General features: G+C 44.9%; 1 protein-coding gene across 2 annotated transcripts in view; it reads right to left on the bottom strand.

The window, feature by feature from the left end:
* The window catches only part of TMEM45A (transmembrane protein 45A), a 29,034-nt gene extending 14,852 nt beyond the window's left edge, over positions 1 to 14,182 (bottom strand). The window contains exon 1 of one of the 2 annotated variants that reach the window (XM_014253464.2): positions 14,002 to 14,182. The gene's annotated coding sequence lies outside the window, so the exon portion shown is untranslated. Of the gene's footprint in view, positions 1 to 9,249; positions 9,339 to 14,001 lie in introns of those variants that run through there. The other variant, XM_005523953.3, reaches the window with a different exon arrangement.
* Between the last annotated feature and the right edge of the window lie 593 nt (positions 14,183 to 14,775).

Here is a 14,775-nt window from a genome sequence, read left to right as displayed (position 1 = left end):
AAACATTCTCCAGCTGCCTGTAGAATAAGCTGTCCATCTCTTCATCCTGGTTAGGTGGTTGATAACAGACTCCCAGTAGGATGTCAGCCTTTTTGGCCTTCCCCCTGATTCTTACCCATAGGCACCAACTTTATCATCATTAATCTCAATTTCCACGGTGCTGAGAGCCCCCCTAATATAAAGGGCCACCCCTCCACTTCTTCCTGCTCTCCTGTCTCTTCTGAAGAGCTTCTTGTACCCATCCAGTGCAGCTCTCCTCCAGCTGTGTGAGTTGTCCCACCACATGTCCACGATGGTGACTACATCACAGCTCTGCTGTTGCACCACAGCCTGCAGCTCCTCTTGCTTGTTACCCATGCTGCATGCATTGGTGCACATGCACCTCAGCTGGGCTGCTGATTTCACCCCTAACTCAGGCTTCCCACCCTTGGGCCTGCTCCCAGACAGCCCAGCTGCATCCCCTTCCCCCTTCAAACCTAGTTTAAAGCCCTCTCAGTGAGTTCCACCAGTTCATGAGCTAAAATCCTTCTGCCCTTACCAGAGAGATGGAGACAATCTGGTTCCACCAGGCCAGGTGCCATGAAAGGTGCACAATGAACCCAAAATTCTGCCGATGTCACCAGCCCTTGAGCCACTCACGGTTCTCTTGTTCTTTTCATCCTTTGTCCCTGCCACCAAAGGCACTGAGCAGAACACCACCTGTGCTTCTGCCCTATCAAACACTTGACCCAGTGCCCCAGGGTCCCTTTTAATTGCCCTGACGCTCCTCTTTTCAATCTCAGCACTGCCAGCCTGGAGTATCAGCAGTGGGTAATACCCAGAGAGTTGAATCAGCTCAGGAAGTCTCTCAGTGATATCCCATACCCAGGCCCCAGGGAGGCAGCAGACGTCCCTGTGGGATGGCTCAGACAACATACAGGGCCCTCTGTTCCCTCAGAAGGGAATCACTCACGACCACTGCCCTTCTTTTCTTTCTGATGTCAGAGGCGGTGATCTGTCCTACAGATGAAGGGTAATTGGGAGGCTCACTGGGCACGTCATTTTCTTCACCTGGCCACAGTCCTCCCCACTGATGACAGGGTTAGCTTTTCAGCACATGTACATCCTTGCCCATTGCAGGTCAAATCTCTGCTGTTACCTGCTGTGTGCACTCCCAGGGTTCCTGCAGGATCACTGACTCATGTCTCCACCCTGAAGTTTCACCACACAGGACCCTTCCACCAGCCCCAGCGAGCAGCCATGGAGCCACAGCAGCCAGGGCAACAGTAAATTTTGAACTGTAGCAAAGCAAATTTCGGAGAGAGGGAAGGTCCCCCTCTGCCAACCAGCAGGGCTGCTGCTCTGAAGAGCACAAAGAGACAAAGTACACATTCCAGCCCAGATCCAGGCTTTCCACACAAAGTGCCCCTTGAAGCACGGCTCTCAGGAGAGTGTGGGGCATGCCAGGACAGGAGGCTGCTGTCAGAGTTCCAGGACAGCCACAGGCTTCAACTGGCTCAGTCAGACTGGCCCAGGACCCCCATCCTGGCACCCCTGCTCAGGGGCCTATGGTCTCAGGAGAACTGGAGAAAAAGGTAATTAGGCATAGTTATGGCTTTAAACTCAATTGTTGAAGTAGTTTATAAATGTTAAGTACCAGTCAACACTGCTGCAGCTGATTGGAAAAAGAACAAGAATAATTTACAGCCAACTGTGAATGTGAGATGCGTTTTTTTTTAATGTGAGAATTCCAAGCATAGTTTTTCTTGCAATAACCATAGAAAGCACTGCATGATTAAGGTTTTTCCAGCAATTAGAAAGCTGCATGGTATTGCAAAAGTGTTTTACATCCACACTTTGCCAAACCAACTTAGGCTGTTCATGGTTGCCAACAGATTCCCCATGCAGCCGTAATGCTTTGTGTACCTGGGTTGTTCATCCCTCTGTTCAGGCTGCACCTTACTCCTGGGGGTCACAAGGGAACATGGGATTCCACTGAAAAAGGAGGTTTCCAAGTGGGAACTCAAGAAAAGGTGTGCATTTTTGTGGCTATTACGATCTGCCTTTTTAGCCTGAAAATTATCTCACACCATCAGAAGCATGAAAGGCAGGCCAGAAATAGCCTCAGATGCTTGACTTAAATGTCTTCTGATGTTTTTGGGAGAGATGTTTTGTAACATTTACCAGTTTGACTTCTGATCTCCACTTCTGTGGGGTCTAAGGCAAAATTTGAAAGTGCTATGGAGAAACCCTGCATACCACCTGGTTACTCAGAAGGTTTCTCAACTGCTTCTGGAAGCTCTAGGTGAGTTTTCCTTTTATCCCCTTTCCCTTTAAAGGACAGACAGGGGTTTAGGCAGCACAACCTGCATGGGACAGGGACATGAGCAGCAGCTGAGCCAGAGCCCATCCTGCAGCCAGCAGCTTCCCTTCCCTGCACATTCTCCTGCCACAGCAGTATGCCCTGCAATTTCCTGTGTTTGTCAAGCCCTGGGGGATGCCACAGAGGACTGTGAGCAGAAATGTGGATTTATTTTCCAGAAATGACACTACTTATAAAGCCACAAACTCACTCTGCTGCAATGCTTCCATTTCTGCTACATAACCATATGACAACAAAGGTTCAGACCAAAGATTAAACATCACTGATTTTTTTTTTCATATGCTAGATTAGAAAACAGTGATGTGGAATTTATAGTATTTGATGGGAAATGTTTATTTATCCGTAACAGCTGTGGGAATGAATTGTGATATCAGTGAGAATGATGCACCCAGATAAGAGGAGGAAATAACAATTGTAGGCATTTTCTAATCAGCGTACAAGCTGTGATCATACAGCTTTTACAAAAGATGGAAACCAGCAAAGCTGAAATGCATGCAAGACAAAGAAAATCAGAGACAAGTTTAATTCAGTACCAAAGTTTCCTACTTGCAGCTAAAGATCTATTCACAAGGCAAGTGCTTCTTGTCCCGCAGGCATTATGCTATAAACACCACAGACAGCCAGGCTGATCTGAAAAACTCTCTGCTCCAAGTACTTTGTTCACTAAACACAGCCCTGATTTCATGTCATGACTGAAAGCATTTCAGCTATTCCAGCTCCTGGTTTCCAGATGAGATCACTGCTGTGGTGTTAAGGAAATACTCAGCTGGCACCTATAGCTGCTTTAGAATTAGACTGGAACTAAGTGCTGTGTGTAAGAATGAAAGCAGGACACAAGGCTATTTGAAATGCTAAAAAAAGTGACAAGACAGCCTTGGTATTTTTGGTTTAGGAGTGGGAGATAAGGATTTTCAGGTAAAGAAAAAAAATGAAATGTCGTAAACACACATCTCCAAAGTCTGTAGGAGAAGAATTCAAGCCTTGAGAGAATCTTCAAGCCTAGAAGACAGGAATGAAAATCAAAAATCCCAGAGGTAATGGCCAGAAAATCTATCTGCTGACCCTATAAAGGAGGGACTCTGGGACACAATCTCCCACAGTGATGAGTTTGGGCCCACAACTTGTACCACTCTATTCTTTTGCAGTGCCTTACATCTGTGAGACTCTTCCTTCCCAGATACTTCTCAGCCCTCTGAGTGTTCCTCGCTGTGTTTGTCATCTCTCATGACCCTCAGTTTTCTGGCTCTCTTTCCCTGTTCTCTGTGCATCTGCTGACTGTTTCTGCTCCCATAGATGAGCAGGCTATCTCCAGGGGTTATCCAGGGACAAGTACTACATAATAATTTTACCATTGGCTCTTGATATCTGAGCAGCTGCTCATCTGAGGATATGAAATTTTTGGTCTTCAGGACTGCCAAACTGGAGCATTTTTCAGAACACCACAAGCTAAAAAAACTTACACATGTAGAAAGTAAACCTGGTAAGTGCACGGGACACATAAGAGCAATTTTTTCCTATGAAATACTCACAGTTCCTGTATTGGCCATAAACCCTGGTATTTCCTAGCAGTGGCTGAAATAAAGGGTAAAATAGAAGGAGTATGTCAGTAAACTGTTTCAGGCACAGCAGTGCTACCTCCTGTGGGACCAGCTTTGACTCCAGCCACCACAGCCACTTCGGTGCCCACAGTGGGGTGTCTCCTGTGGGGTGACCCTCCATTGCCCCCATGCAGGGTAGCAGTTTCCTTCTCCACGAAGAGTCACCTCAGACTGCTGCCCTCCTGCTGCAGAGCTCCTCCCAGCCTGGCAGGTTTTGACTGTGTGACAGAGGCAAAGTGTTGCTGGAGAAAGGGAGGGACATGCTGTGACATCCCACTGCTGTGCTGTGGGAGCTCTTCATTAGCATCTGAGACCATCACTCCTTTCCAGTCCACCCAGAGCTGGGCTTAGCTGGACCTCTTAGTGCTTCCCTATTTTAACCCAAGTTGTGCCGGCTAGTGAAGTCCCTATATGCAGTCACTCTCCTTTTGATGTCAATTCCTTTCATCACAGAATCACAAAATCATGAAATCACAGAATGGTTAGTGCTGGAAGGGACTTGTGCAGGTTATCTAGTCCAACCCTCCTGCTAAAGCAGGTTTCTCTAGAGCAGGTTGCCCAGGATTGCCTCCAGACAGCTCTTGAATATCTCCAGAGAGGGAGACTCCACAACCTTTGTGGACAGCCTGTTCCAGTGCTCCATTACCTGCACAGGAAGGAAGTTTTTCATCATGTTCAGGTGGAACTTCCTGTGTTTCAGCTCATGCCCATTGTCCCTTGTCCTGTCACCAGGCACCACTGAAAGGATTCTGGCACCATCCTCTTGACCCCAGCCCTTAAGATCCTGTGTGCATTGATGAGATCCTCTCTCAGTTGTCTCTTTACCAGGCTAAACAGGCCCAGCTCCCTCAGCTGTTCCTCTGAGGAGAGATGCTCCAGTCTCCTCATCTTCCTTATAGCCCTCAGCTGGACCCTCTTCAGTAATTCCTTGTCTTCCTTGAACTCAGGAGCCCAGAACTGGGCACAGCAGCCCAGATGGGACCTCACCAGGGCAGACCAGTGTGGGAGGGTGAACTATGATCTTTAAAACAGTCCAAGTCACTTCAACAATCAACCTCTGCAGGACTCTAGGTGTTCCTGGAGTTCCATGGTCCAGCAGAGCTTACGCTGCCACTGGGAAGATTGCTCCATAGCTTTTCCACAAAAAGCAGTTCTGGGTGTAGTCTCTGGCTCCTCTTTGCCTTTCCAGCTGTATTCACTTAAATGTTCTCTGCTTCCTAGGAGAGAAAAGGATTCCTAGACTAGGAAAATGTCAATAGAGCAAAAGTTTGATGTATCAACCCATGATTTAGAGATCAGAGCCCTGCTCTGGAGAGGAAATGAAATAAAATATGGTTTGCCTTTTTACAGACCTCCTCCTACAGCATCTTGACAGTTCAGTTGGGGTTTCAGTGGAATGATCTCATGAAACAGCAAAGCTGACGGGACTACTAGACCATGGAAAATATTTGTAATAAATACTAATGACCACTTGGGCTGTGAAAGATCCTGCTTTTGGCACTTACAAAGCTCTTTACAGACTTTTAGAAGTTACTGTAATTGTTATTTATGTCTCCAAACACTTCTTGAAGACAAGAAGACACAACCCAAAAAAAAAGTAGGGAGTCTACTGAGAAAACTTAATGTTTGAGTGGTCTTCAATGGATATTTTCTACCAGCAAAGAAGCCATATCTGAAAGAGAACACTGTGCTTAGAGGAGGACAGGTCACAGAACCATAGAATCAATTAGCTTGGAAAGCGCCTCTCAGACCATCAAGTCCAGCCTTTGATCACCGCAGTGTCAGCTACACCACGGGGCACTGACTGCCACACTCAGTCTGTCCTTAAACACCTCCTGGGACAGTGACTCCACCACGTCCCTGGGCAGCCCAATCTAATCACCCTTTCTGTGAATAAATTCTTCCTAATGTCCAACTGACACCTCTCCAGGCACAGTTTAAGACTATGTCCTTTCATCCTGTCCCTACTTGCTTGGGAGAAGAGGCAGACCCACGCCTGGCTACAATCTCCTTTCAAGCAGCTGTAGAGAGGTGTGAAGGCATGAAGGTGTGAAGTACAGAGCTTTCTGACCTCAACATGAGTTATAATTCCTTGGTTGCAAGGGTTACTCCCTTACAATAACTACTGGTGACTGTGTGGAAAAGGCATTAGAATTTCTCTTCAGCAGGTACAGTACCAGAAATTGCGGTGACTGAAGCCTTTGAATGAGAAGCTGGATTACAAAGAAGATCCTGTTTTAAGGAATCACCAAAATCTAACAAAGTATGGGATGCAGAATTGTCATCTGTGCTGTGTGCATTAGTAAGCTTTCATCTTAAGGACAGTCTCAAGTTGACAAAAATGGGAAGGGAGCTCATATCAACAAATGCAAGGTCATTATTAAGTCTTTGATGGTTTTCATAGGAAGGGATTGTTTTTCTTACTGAAAAACTACACGGAGACTCAGTTTGCTAACGTGATGCTCATAACAGCTCATACTTGGGCAACAAGCAGGTGACACTTGTAAGAGCTGAACTTCTCCTGTCCCCAGCAAGAGAGAAGGCTGGAAACATGGGGCACATGTGTCCAGAATACAGGCTTCTGCTGTGAAACTGCTTCATTTTGCTGTCTCATCCCATAGAGAGCCAGACACTTGTTCATGAATCTCTGCTTTCTGAAGTTATTCCATTAAGTGTTCATAACCTTCTGATAGAATTACAGAATAGTTGGGGTTGGAAGGAACCTTCCACCTCTCCAGGCAACCTGTGCCAGCATCTCACCCTGCTCCTCACAAAAAATTTCTTTCTTATATCTAATCTAAATAGACCCTCTTTTAGTTTAAAACCATTACCCCTTGTCCTATCAACAAGCCCTACTAAAAAGTCTGTCCCCATCTTCAGCCACCCCATCTGTCTGTGCAGTGCAGTTAGGTAGCGTGAGCCCTCATTGGAAACAAAGTGATTAAAAATAAATGTTTAAATCTTGTGGATTTGATGACTGTAACAAATTATATGAGTGCTTGGGGCTTACAGCATTCTGCTGTGATAAGGAAAAAACATATAAAAATTTTCTTATCAGTAATTTCCACAAAGCTGTGCAACAGAGCAGGTAGGGTTTGCATCTAGAGCTTTGGCCAACCTGCCTTTGTACCTTGAAGTTTTCTTTGCAGTCTTGTCTGTCAATCTCAGGCTGCCTGATAATACTGCTTCTGCAAGGGGAGCCAAATGCACTGCCTCTACCAACTATAGCCTGGGGGAAACACACTATCAACAGCAGAAAGCTGTGTGGATCAAGACCAAAGAGAGAAGCACTAATGAATTAATGGGAGTGTCGGCAAAGCAGCCTGTAAGATTCATGCTAGCTTGGAGAAATGGCTGGCTGGCTTTGCCCAGCTAGAAAAGACAAAATGCTTAAGAGGTGTAGTTCCATTTTACAGGACAGCCTCTACTCATTAAATTGGAATTACTTGTGCTAATGCAACATTAGCAGAAACCTAAGAGTTCTCCATGATACAAGGCTGCAGCAGCAGCAGCTTTAGCTCCTGCAACCCCTCCAACAACGCAATTCACAGAGGGAGCAGATCCAGCAAGATCCTCTTCCAAAACCACTGGCATTACAAATGCTACAAAAGTTGTCTTAGAAATGTCTCAAGTGCAAGGTGATTTGGAGCAAGAGTTTTAGGAGTGTTGCTCAGATAGCATTAAAGCGTTATAGCAGGCCCTGATTTAGGCATAAATTAATAAAAGGGACTTAAATCTCCTTTTTACCTTCTGGAGCAAAAAACAGCACCAGGACCCAAGGTCTGGCTCATGCTGCATGATGGGATAGAGCTGCCCCTGGAGAGAGTCACTCTACTAAAAACAAAGGTATTTCAAAACCTATGTCAAATTATTTGTAATTCCTGGGTTTAGGAGCTTGTCTTGCCTGCAGCTTGGAAGATTCAGTCAAAATTGCTACTACTGCCAACTGCAAGTGGGCATGAGCGTGTTTGGTCACATGTAAGAAGAAGGAGCTAGTTGACAAGTTTCAACATTGAGAAGTCTTGGTTCACATACCTCTTCAGACTGGAAACAAGGAGCCCATTTTTGCACTGCTGCACTGGCCATCTGCAGTACTGACTAAAATGATCTTTGCAGGCAGATTTGTGTGCAAGAAGAAAGCAAACAGCAGTTTGCCTAAACACAGTCAGAATTATTCCAGCCACTCCTCAAGGTTCATTTGAGTTTTCTTCTCCAGCAGTTATTTCTACCCACAACCCTCCACAGCTGAGAGAAACCTGTTTGTTTTGCCCAGCTCCATTTGTAAAGAGAAAAATGCGGAAAAAGCCACGCAAGCAACCCTGAAAAGCAGCAAAAGACATCTGAGCAAACTTCTGGAAGGTAACTCCAGAGTCAGTGATGAATTTGCATCTAAAATGGATATTGAAAACTTTCCTTTTACAAAGTACTTACAGTGAGTGACTTGCAGTACAACTTGTGCCATAATTTAAAGAGTTCCACAGAAACAGCAATATAAGCTGATGCAAACAAAATTACACATAATGGAGAAATCACAAGTTCTAAGTATGCAAATACATGGTAATCATCAAACACTTGGCTTAAAAAGTAAAAAGCAGAAATATTTTGTTCACAAGTACCTCAGTTCCCAAACTCTCCAGAAAGCCCTTTATCAAAAAGATAATAATGTTTTGATATCACGTCAAGTATTAAGTGTTTTTAGGAGAGTAGAATATGATTTACTGGTGGAAAATTGAAGCAAAATGGAACATATCCAGGGACTGGAAGTATTTTTCTGAGGGTTATTCTGTTTTGAAATAAAATAAAGAGACTAAGATAATTTTAGGGTTTCTCTCATATAGTAAGAGGTCACAAAGTACATTTCAATTCTTTTAATTCTGCCTGGAAATTTAAATTTGGATGTACTTCTCCATTTGACACATCCAAGAGGGAGGGAGAGGAAAAAACCACGTAGTAAACTTAGAACTGAGATGAACACCTAATCTCCCCTTTGTTCAGCGATCCAGAACCTCGGCTGCAAAGCCTCTCGCACATGGGGCAGAACGCTCCGGATGCCTACAAGGGCCACGCTCGCATCTGAACACCACCAACCTTCCCGAAAGAGATTACTGATTTAAAAGTCCCGTCCGCGCTTTTCACCTCAGAAGTGCCCCCCGTGGACCGAGTGGAGTCAAACATGGAGCAGCTGTCCTTTCCCCCGGCAGTATCCGACCCTCCCCCGCCCTGCCCCGCCGCCGCCCGTCCTGCCTTCACCCCGGCCCTTCCCGCACCGGGGATCGGGGCTGCCCTTACCTGTGCCGCGCCCTCCCTCGCAGCCCCTTCTCCTCTTCCTTCCCCTCCTCCGGGGGTCTCGCTGCCGGCCCGGGCAGCGCCGGGGGCAGGACCCTCCCTCCAGCTGCGGCTCCCGGGGGATGCGCCGCGGCCGCTCCAGATGTTGGCGCCGCGGCCGCTCCAGATGTTCCCCTGGCGGCCCCGCGGGGGGCGGGCGTTCTCCTCCCCGCCTGGCCGGGAAGGACCCAGAGCAGAGCCAAAGGAAAGGGGCTCGGGGAAAGCCAGGCTTCCGCGGGATCCGACGCTGCCCGCCCCCTCTCCTGCCCCGCTTTCCAGGAAAAGCGGCCGGGAGCGGGCAGGGCTGGCGCGGGGCTGGCGGCCGGGGACAGCGGATCCCAGTAGCCCCGGCAGGCGAGGAAAAATAGAAAAAGTCGAGAGACTTTCAGAGACACAAACCTTCCTTTGATCGCTGCATATAACAGGGGCCTTTTTTTATTTACACACACGCCGACTGCCGTGGTTTTCTCCACGAAAATGAGCACCCGTGGCGGTCATTCCTGTAATTTAGCAGGAATTTATGGTACAGCCCTGAATCCAAAAGAAGAATATCTAAAAATAAAATTCGAAGAATGAAACCACGGCTTTATTTGCAGATGTCATCCTGTAGTAAACAGTGTGACATTACAGAATCACTCAGTGTAAGGAAGGGCATTTTACACTGCACCACCTCTGTTACAACAGCCAGCAGAGAACACCAATGAAAGCCTCAAATCTTTCATTGTGGAAAAATCCTCCTTGGAGGTATTTGCCAGGAAGTTGTGATAATCGGGTTTTGAAGCTCCGTTTAAACTATGCCAGAAGACTCCCCTGACCCTTTTCCACCCCTCTCAGCATCAAGATCTTGTGTTGCCAGATTGCCCTGTAGCTGTAGGAAAAACCAAGCTGAGGTGCAACTCCCCTCATCAGCAAGTCACAACTTGGACTGAATTCTGAGACACTCAAATCCCCTAATTTAAGATTTCTGCTTTTCACGATCCACAAGTTTTTCGTGGAAATTTGTGGGGGATATCAGTTCCATGTAAAGATTAAAACATTTTCAGTCTCACTTTTCTTCTCTGGCAGCTGCATCCACGCCTGCCCTTTAGCACGAAGTGACACTTTCACTCTCAGATGAATAGTACTCCAGCAAATACCCCTCAGCATCTGGCAAGCAGATGCCTTTTCAGGTTGGATGATGTAATGAGTACAGAGAAAAGGGCAATAATAGTTCCCAGAAGGACCACTTCTCTGTAAACAGTGCTTCAGAAATCCAGCCTCTATGAAAGCTGCTTCCTGGTCTGAGTGACTTCTGCATTTTTTTTTCAGGCAGCAGAATGCATTTCACATCACATTAATCCCTACCTAATAGATATCCTTCTCTTGCAGAAGAGTTTTCAGTTAGACTAAGCTAAATCAGCCAGTAATACTGACAATTGTAATTACCTCATCTATTTACCACTGGTTTGATGCTTGTCTTGGCAATGGAGCAACTATCACTTCCTGGGATTCCTCATTTCCTTCCACACTTAAAATGACTTAAAAGTCATTCCAGGTGATGACCAATGTTGCCAATGTAAAAAACTCCAATTAGCATCCCCAGAGGCCTGCAGAGATTCTGCACTTCTGCAAGTCAGTGTGTGTCAAAGTAACCACAGAGAAGTACATGCATAAAATATTCTACAAAACTGTTAGAGACCATGGAAATAGCAGAACATCTTATGCAATTTTTTTACCAAAGGTCAACAAAAGGCCAACAGTGCTGCCACATTCAGTCAAGTCCAGACCTTCCTTCATTATGATCTTACTCCTTTTGCCTTATTCCAAAGTTAGTTAGGAAGTTCAACACTCCTCTTGCAAACTTAGGATACATGCTTGGCACACAGGCAGGCAACTGAGCTCTTCTTGTGCTGAAGGAATAGAACACCCAAACAGAGCATTTGTTTGGTTGTTCACTGCTGATATTGAGCATTGCACCTGAAGCAAGGAACTAAAATATTATTTCATGGCAAGGCCTAAATGAGATGAATTTGCAAGTAGTGCTTGAACCGCTTTCCACAGGAGTTAGCTTAAAGAAACATCCCATGGTCAAATGTCTGTGGCTCCAAGACCCACAGGTCTATTACATTGCATTTAATGTGGTCTCTAGTGCTTTTACTTCATCAGTTATCACAGACACCAGGCACTAACATCAACCAAGACATCACACGTCTATGCCTTGATCCAAATAATTCATGAGCACATTACAGACAAATTAGAGCCCTAGATGTTTTAGGATTATTGCAACATCTGCATTTTGGCCTAGAGGACAAGATAGCCCCTGGGTTAGGTGAGCTGGTTTCAGCCTGGACACTTGAGGGGAACGCTATTTTACATATCCATGACTGGTTTCTGGGTGAAAACTGAACTGAAAGGTTGGTCTACTCCCCTGAACACTTGGAGTCCAAGGTTTGTGTTTGCTGTTTGTAAGTATCTTTGTAGCACTACACCTAATTTATAGCTGAGGGAGTGAAGGCCCTCACACCGCAAGTGAAGAGCAGGTTCAGGACCATCTGATGAAGGTGAATAGCCACCAGTGTCTGGGACCTGGTGAGGTGCATCCCAAGGTCCTGAGGGCACTGGCTGATGCTGTTGCCAAGCCACTTTCCATCATATTTGAAAAGTCACAGTGGTCAGACAAAGTCCCCAGTGACTGAAAAGAAAAGTAAACATTGCTCCCATTTTCAAAAAGGGGAGAAAGGAAGATATAAGGAATTCTTTATTCAGAATTCTTTCCTGTGAGGGAGCTGAGGCACTGGCAGAGATTTCCCAGAGAAGTTGTGGATGCCCATCCCTGGCAGTGTTCAAACCAGGCTGGATGGGGACCTGAACAGCCTGGTCTAGCAGAAGGTGTCCCTGCCTGTGGCAGGGGGTTTGTAAGTTTCCTTCTAACCTAAACCATTCTATGATTTTATGAAATGTACCATAGAAGTGTGGCTGATATAATAATAGCTCTCTGGATAGAGTGACCAGAAAGTTAAACAAGTAATTCTGGCCTTGCAAAATTCATTCAACAATTGAATAAAGAACAAACACATGCATTGTCTATGACTTGAGGAAAAACAAACATTGACATTTTAATACAACTTGTAGTGCCAAAATAAGAATAAATAATAAAGTGAATTTAAATACAAAGACCCTTCTTATGAAAGTCCAGTCTTTGGAGTGTTATTAAGGACATTTGCTCTTGCATAGATTTTGAAGGTACAAGTTTAAATATGCAAAATTTAAAAATGCTTCCAGGTCTAATGCTATCATCTGTGGGGGGAAGAAAAGTAGTTACATTATACATGAAATTTTACATTTTTTTAATATTAGTAGTTATTAGCTATGTTTTTGTTGTCTGCTTTTTGGTTTTTTACAAGTAACCTATAAGGCCTTTGTAAGAAACTTTCAAAGGGAGTACTTTTTCCAAATTTATATCCTGTCCATGCAATTTGCTAAGCTGATTTGTAGCATATAAAAATGTACCCCCCCTTATGAAAGCCTTTCATCTTGAAGAACATGCAAAAACAATCATGAAGATAAAAAAGTCAGCAGAACTCAGCTTAACACTATCTGCATGAACCCAGGAACTGCAGTGACTGCAGGAGCATTTCCTGAAACAATCTATGATTCACAGGTAATTGGCTATGTTTCAGGTTGATCAGAGTCCTTTGAAGTAGTCTAGCAATTTGGCATGGAGAATCTAGTGTAATAAAGCCAGAAATGCCAGGAGTAACAGTAAGAACTTTCTCCACAGACTTTCCTATCCCTCTATTATGATGATGAAGAATGAAGAAATCTGGGAAAAGCAGAAGCACCATGAGAAAGTAGTCTGCATGTTCCAAATGTTTTTCTTCTCAGAGTTTCAGTTCTTGAAGCAAATATGTCTCAACACAGAGAGCTGTGCAGGTGAGGTTGTCTGCAGCATTGTTCTGCTTTTCTGCAAATGTTAACCATGATACAAATGCATAAAAAAAATGACTGAGCGCTGTCCCCACAGTGCTGAGCAAGAATCTTTGCTTTTCCTTGATCATTGGGTATCAGCTGAATGAGAGAAAATATGATTTTAAAGCTGCAAATATCAATACAGAGCTCTGAAAATCATCTCTGAGAATGTGGAATGGAATTTCTTTTTACTATGCTCCAGCTCATGGTGCAAGTTTCAAGTTAGAAAACGAAAGATTATTCACTCTGACGAGAATGACCTGGCATTTTCTGATGAAGGACAGTCAGCAACAGAATAGTCAAAAAAGTTTACAAGATATGACTTCTAAATAGGATCAGGCAGTGGAGAGCTCATCTGGTGTGCTCATTCAGGGTCAAATAGCAGCTAAGTCCTGTGTTATTTGGGACATGGAAACCTAAGGCAGAGGACTGTGGAAAAGCAGGGAATAATTTACTAGCAGAGGAAAGAAATGGCTGCTGAAGGAACTAGAAACTCTCACTGCTTCTATCAAGTTTCTTAGTCATATCTAGGTGAGATATCTGCACTTCTGGCTTATGGTTTCTTGTTTTTAGACACCTGGTAGGAGACATTTAGGTTATAGATTTATAGAAACACCCAGCACTCAGAACAGCAAATGAAGTCTGCTGCATTAGTTAGTTAAATCATAAAGTATTCTGAACAAATGCCAGAGCCAATGGTGTATTCAAAAAAACTTCATCAAGTCATAATAAAAAGTCCCCAGTTCCCTGGAAACTGTAGCTTCTCACCTTTAGGCTCACTGTGGTGATAAATAGTCAGAGGCTGCAGGGAAGCCACCCCAGAAGACCTCATGAAGAAGCTGTCAGCTCCGAATTCAGCGCAGTGTCTGGGTTAGGTGGTGATAAATGGGGCTCCTAGTCACACACTTAGTCCAGGAAATGCAGAGACCAGCTTCATTCTCAGAGGCTGTCCTGCATTTACACTAAATGAGGCACAAGTCCTGTGGGAAAAGTAGTATGCAGCCAAACAATTAAATCACGTCACAAAATACACATTGTGTGGGGGAAGGGAAAAGGGGGCAGAACTATCCTTCCAAAGGCAGCCTTAGGTCTGGATTTGTCCAGGATTTGAGAGTTTAACTTTGTAAACCTAATGGTGTTCTTTCCATATTTTTTAAAAGTTGCAGTTTTATCTTCACTGTTTTGTTAATTTTTGTTCTCTCAGTCTCTCTGGCTCACTTGCTGCTGTTGTGCACGTACCCTGGGTGAGTCAGGATAGTTAGCTGGGGAAAGACATCAGGGTGAACAACCCTCTGGACAGAGACACGAGGCAGAAAGAACAGGATGGGGAAACTGGCCAGTTAAGCAATGATATGAAAAACACCAGCTGTAGCCCAGCCTAGGGAGAAAGAGGGAAAAATGCTTTTTCAGCAGAAGAGGGAAAGTGAGAGCAGGAGCACAGCTGTGGAAGGTGCACATGTGTGATGAGTGATGAGGAGGTTGGAAATCCAGTGTCACTGCATAGGCACTGCCTCCTGTGACCCTTCTCCTTTGGCTCTTCTA

The sequence above is a fragment of the Pseudopodoces humilis genome, chromosome 2 (assembly GCF_049639895.1).
Source record: "Pseudopodoces humilis isolate 2021_Gansu_Grassland_sample_001 chromosome 2, ASM4963989v1, whole genome shotgun sequence".
In the NCBI taxonomy this organism is placed as follows: domain Eukaryota; kingdom Metazoa; phylum Chordata; class Aves; order Passeriformes; family Paridae; genus Pseudopodoces; species Pseudopodoces humilis.
The sequence above is the reverse complement of the archived record's forward strand: the minus strand, read 5'-3'. Positions and strand labels throughout refer to the sequence as shown.